The sequence below is a fragment of the Acinonyx jubatus genome, chromosome B3, assembly GCF_027475565.1.
Source record: "Acinonyx jubatus isolate Ajub_Pintada_27869175 chromosome B3, VMU_Ajub_asm_v1.0, whole genome shotgun sequence".
Lineage (NCBI taxonomy): Eukaryota > Metazoa > Chordata > Mammalia > Carnivora > Felidae > Acinonyx > Acinonyx jubatus.
In genome coordinates, this window is record NC_069386.1 from 35,005,698 (window position 1) to 35,011,635 (window position 5,938).

The 5,938-nt window shown below is 50.9% G+C and overlaps 1 long non-coding RNA gene across 1 annotated transcript; it reads right to left on the minus strand.

Moving 5' to 3' along the window:
* Positions 1 to 312: 312 nt before the first annotated feature.
* LOC113601869 (uncharacterized) lies at positions 313 to 5,333 on the minus strand. Its single transcript, XR_003423182.2, has 2 exons — positions 5,178 to 5,333; positions 313 to 2,239 (listed from the first exon to the last, which is right to left on the minus strand). It is a non-coding gene; the product is annotated as an uncharacterized LOC113601869 (long non-coding RNA).
* Between the last annotated feature and the right edge of the window lie 605 nt (positions 5,334 to 5,938).

Consider the following 5,938-nt stretch of genomic DNA (forward strand, 5'->3'; position numbering starts at 1 on the left):
CCTGCCTTGGCCGGGTACCACTGCTCTCTCCCCCACAGGCCCAGTGTCCCGTAAGGCAACATTGGCATCTCTCAAGGTCAGGAAGGTAGGGATGCACGGAGCTAACGAAGGAGGCCTCAGAGCCTCCTGGAAAACTATTCATCAGATGTGGTACGTAATGTGCCCTATATATGGGAAGCTGAGACACAGGAAATGTGGAGGAGGAGGTGACAAGGATTTCTAGGGGGACACGGCTGGAAAGACAGTCCATATGCCCGCCCCCCTCAGCTTACACATCCCACACCTGGTGAACAAGCAACTCCAGGCCAAGGGTTCCAAATGATGGTGTTTATTAGACCTTTATTCCTTTCTAGGCACCTCCCCCAGACCTCCAGAATCGGAATGTAGAAAAGTAAGCCTTGGGAAGGGCCTCGAGGGGCCTCCAGGTCAAGTTCCATCTCGCCCCAAGTGTCCCATGTTGACCCTGGTTCAGTCCTTGGTGGCCACGGAGTATCTCCTCTGTGCCGGGGAATGGCCACATCCCGTGGCAGAGTACAAAACTGTTGAAGACCTGGGCTCTGCCCTCAAATAGCTCGAAGACATGAAAAGAAAAAGACAAATTAGAACTTCATGAGTGAATGCAAACCAGTGAAATTATGGCTCTCACTAAGGCAATGCCGCTGGGAGCCCATGAATGCTGCACTCTGGAGGGGCTATGAGATCATACAAGGGCGATGCCAGTTTCTGTCATCCACTGGCCAAGAGAATTGCAAAACGTGGTGTGGACTTTGAGCAAGGATTCAGGCTGGGCCGAGGGGGGTCAGCCTCTCGCCCCGTCTGCTGATTTGGTGGGCTGGCAACGTCCCAGGGAGAGGGCGTTGTACGGGGGAGAGCGCGTTGGGAAGGGGTCTGCGCATAGACGCCGGGAGCTGAGCTGAGCGGCCGTGGAGGAAGACAGCATGATCCCTCTCCCTGGCCCAGCCCCTGGCCCATGTCGTGTGGTGCAGCTGTTTTCACAGGGGCTGTTTGGGAGCCCAGATGACACAGTGGCCCACAGAGTGGAGGAAGCATGCATTTCTCCCCTGCCTGGGTCCCACAAGAACGCGGAGTCATCATGATGGGTGTCCATGAGCAGCGTGCAAGGGTGAGGGAAAGTTGATGCCAGAGTGGGGGTGTAATTCCCAGTGGAGATGGTGGGCGAGAGCTGATGCCCCCGTGGTCATGGGCGATTGTTTTCAAGTGGCAAGAGGATAGACTTCTGGAGAATCTGCACGAGGCCTTTCTTGTGGATTCCCGGAAATACACTTCCTGGGGGCAGACATCTTGGAGGGGAGGTCCTTACATCAACAGAACAATCTGAGCGAACACCATGGAGTACTGAGGTCTTTCGTGTACCAACGAACTGATGAAGCTAGGGAAATTGGGTGCCCCAAAGGGACCAGGACATTTGGGGGGATGAGAGACGGGGTTAAGCGTGAGTAAAAACGTCTGTGTGGGCTTGTGTTTGTGGGAACGTGAGTGGCCAAGGAAGGTAGAAACAGCAGCCATAACCCAACGGTTCCTAGAGAGACACTCTTTGGTTATCTGAGGGTCTGAAAGTCCATATGAAGTAGGAGGTACTCGGTGAGGACCAGCGTGGGTGGGGTGCGTGTGGAACCCGCTGGCCCTAATCATACTGCTTATCCAAGACCCTGCAAGAGGCTGGACACCCCCCCCCCCCCTCCCCGGGAAGCCAAGCATGGACTGATGCCCTCTGGAGACGAAGCCAGGGAAATCAGGGCCCGGAACCCAGGCACTTCGCTGAGCGGGGGGCTTCCTAAGAAGATGAGACCAACAGCCCACTTGCTTTCCTTTGCCAGCAACAGGGGGTTCCGTGATGGGCATCCCGGGGGCTCATTCTGGGAGGAGCTGGGGCAGGGGGCACACCCTAGGCAGCATTCCTGTTATCATTTATTCTAGACTCTTCCTCTCCCATCTCAGTGCTTCCTCCTCTCCTGGCAGGGAAGCTCCTGTGTGCTAGGGTAGCTGTTCCAGGAGATAGGCAGCAAATGGGCTTCACAGAAAAATTCCAATGCCGTTAACGATTCCATTTCCTCTCCGTTCTGTGACCGAAAGTGCAATTGGCAGGAAACCTGAACCCCCCAAGTCCCGACAGAAGCTGGAGGGCTCTGTGATCCGTGGGTGAAATGGTAGGGCCCCCCCCTAATTTGTTCTGAGCTTCCTGAACGCTGCGGGGAAGGCACTGGAATGGTAGTTTCCTCTGACATACAAAAATAAAATAAAGTAAAAGGTTGGGACAGAGATTTAAATGAGAATAAAATGCCAATTAACTCAGAGGTGTTGGACGAGAATCTGTTTCTCAGAAGAATCACCGGTCACACTTGGTGGATCAGTTTCAATTTACCCCAAAGCACTGAACGGCCACGCCGGGGAAGCAGGCCTCAGAACAATCCAGAACTCGGTGCCAGACCCACTACTTATCACTTTAATTGACACTTACTCCATATGATGCTCATACATTCACCGAGTGGGTTCAATTTAATTTGAAATGGGGAATTTTGTCTTTCCCCTATTGAAATATTTAATGCAGCGGGCTTTGAAGCGGAAGAGTTTCGATGTTAACGTTCCGTCACTCCTCTGTTTTGCTTTAAAGAATATAAAAGACCCCTCCGACCTGGATTTATTTTGAAAGTTTTTTCTTCTTCTTTTTCCTTTTTTTTTTTTTTTTTAACCAACTCTGTAATTACAAAGCCTATTGATCTATACCTTTTCTTTTGGTAGGTGATGGGATGGGTGGTTAAACACACACACACACACACACACACACACACACACACACACCCCTCTCTCCTTTGCCATCTATTTTGTGGCTCTCGGAATTAAATTAACGAGGGCGGATCTATTGGAAAGAAGCCATCCTCAGAATCAGGGCTGTGATCAGGCACTCTTCCGCCGTGGAGCTTATGTGTTTCTCTCACAGTTCACCCACCCCCAGTGCTGGGCTGGGGGGGAAAGCGGGGGGGGGGGGGCGAGTGAGCGAGGGAGGTGACTCAGGAGAAGGACGGGATGCTCAGGAAAGCAGGTGGGTTCTCCCCCGCCCCGTGTTTATTAGCACTGACAGACGGAGTGCAAGAACATCGTTCACCCCGAGGTGTTACATACTGATTCACTGACAGGCAATTATCTTTGGAGATAGTGTTAAAACACAATAATTAATTGGAAGAGCAAGCGAATGAGTGGTGGCCCCAGGCCGAGGCAGAATGGTATTTCTAAAAAACGCTCTGTGAGGCTGGTAATTTAGCCTCAATGGGTCATTTGATTTCACCACCTCCCCGTCCTGAAACCTTTCAGGCGCTTTGTTTTTCAAAAGCATTAGCCTTGAATGTGTCTCAGACGTCGTTCAAGTGCAGACCAACCTCCCATAGCAACTTTCCAAAATGGTGCCTGGCAATAGAGAAAAAAAAAAAATCACTGCCTTAGCAAAGATGTCTCACACAGCCCCGCTTTTGTGATGGTACAGGCTGGCAGCGTGTCTTTGTTTCAAACCGAGGCTGACACATGTCCGCCTCAATAAAACCTTCTCACTTCAGCTGACGGATTTGGTGGGAACAAGAAGTTCACACGCCAAAGCCTGGGCTGACCCCGGTGACCCCCCCCACCAGCAGGGGGGAGGAGCGCATTGTTGGATCCTTTTACTAACAAGCACTGAGGAGTGTGAGCTTTTCGTTTGCTTGTTTTACCATGGTGACATCCATTGACCTATATTTGATATTCTGCATAATATACATGCGTCAGTGATCACACATGTGATTGAGAAGGGGGAAGGACAAGGAAGAGAGGGGTGGAGGAAGCATTTTAAGGCCGGGCAAGAACCTGCATGGCTTAGAGAGGATCCTTCCATTGCAAGGGGGCAGCAACCACCTGGATTTGACTTAAGAGGGGAAAGGGGGAGGTTTATTTGTGGGGCACACGATCTCTAACAGAAGCCAAGGGAAAGTAGGCTCCCTGACCTCGGAAGCCGATCAGAACAAGAACTGCTGTCCTTCCATCTCCCGCCTTCATTTTCCTCTTGCCCTTAGCTCCACCCTCTACCCCTCTGGTCCGCATGGTGACGCACAACCCCGAGTCCCAGGAACCAGGCCACGTGGTGAAGGTGCGTCCACGTGAAGAGGGTCTCACCCACGCGCCTCATGGATAAGATCCCCGAGTCCCGGACAACGGTTTTGATGGGTCTAGCTGAAGTTAGGGGCCCGTCTAAGCAACCGCATCTCCAAAGCTCCTGTCAGATGATGGAAGGTCCGGAAATTCATGAGTGAGATGCCGTGACACCACCTAATTTGCTGCAGGGACGTGACCGGAAGTGGAAAAATAAGAATAAAGTAACATAAAGTAGAGGGTAAGTCACTTTGGACCAAATGGCTGTAGACATGTTGGGGCAGTCAGGGGTTCAACGTGAGTTAAGAAAGGTATCCAGAAAGTTGCATTACAAAACAAATTATTTCTAACTAAAGAAAAATACTGGGGAACACTTAGTCCTATTTCTGCTGAATTATTTAGAAAAAGCTCAACAAGCAGAAGTCAGGATTTAGTGGTTGTTTGCCGCCTGCCCTAGAAAATGTCTCCCTCTTCTTCCTTCTCCAGGAGAGGCATTTATGGTTCCCTAGCATCCTGCATTTCCATTTCTGGACATCTACATAACCCTTGGCCTAAAAAGTTTAGGAGAGCTGGACTCTTTCGCCTTTCCTTCACCGGCTACGAAGGAATTATTTAATTAGGGTATTGTAGAAGTCAAAACTGTCTGAGTCACATGTGATCAAAACCAACTTGTGGGGCGCCTGGGTGGCTCAGTCGGTTGAGCGTCCAGCTTCGGCTCAGATCATGATCTCACAGCTTGTGGGTTCGAGCCCTACATCCGGCTCTGTGCTGACAGCTCAGAGCCCGGAGCCTGCTTCGGATTCTGTGTCTTCCTTTCTCTCTGCCCCTCCCCCCGTTCATGCTCTGTCTCTCTCTGTCCCCAAAATAAATAAACGTTGAAAAAAAAATTTTTTTTTTAAAACAAAAATAAATAAAAACATTAAAAAAATTAAAACAACAACAACTTGTGATCGATACAATGGCACATTGTTAGGCGGAAGGCTTAGAGGGTCATGGCCGTATCCAGAAGAAATCAAGAGCCTTAATAAGGGCTCTCTTTTTACCTTCCTTCTTCCCCCAGATGATAACCCTCATGTGTGGGCTCCAGTCACTCCTACTGAGGGCCTTCTCCTGTGCGGTCAGAAAGGATGAGCTCCAGGAACCCCAACTTCACATCTCCCTGACATGCAGGCTCCGAGCAGAAAGCAACTGCAGCAGGCAAGTCCTTGCAAGATTCTGATTGGCCTAGGTTGGATCACATGCACACCTCTGAACCAATCACGATACCCAGGGCTCGCCCCAGGTCAGAGTTTACCCTCGTGGTGTGGGAGGGGCCAGGGCGCCATACTGGGGCGCCTCCTGGACCACGCGGTGTGTGGGAGGGATGGTTCCTCCAAAGGAAGGGCTGTGTGCCCAGAACAATATCCAACCACCATGAGCATTCATTTCGTGTTTTATGTCGGACACTGAAGAGGCACATGCAGGGCCAAGAAATAGCTTTGGTGCCAAGATGTTGGGACTCCCAAGAACCCATCTGGTGGTGCTTCCAGTGCGCATGGGCCCTTGGCCACCCGCCACCAGACGCAAAGAGCTCAGACGCCCGTGGAATTAGCAAATGGACCTTCTGATAATGAACCTCCAAGGTTCGGGTTAATGTTACCTTCATAGGCTCTTTCCTCTGATCTCTCCTGAAAATAGCCTCCCCTTCTGTGAGGGGATCTGGTGGGCTATAATGATGGGACAAAAAGGAAAGGAGGGAGGAATAGGGAATTGTGGGGGGAAAGGTGTCAGCGGGGAAGATTTTGTTTCGTTTGCTTGTTTTGGT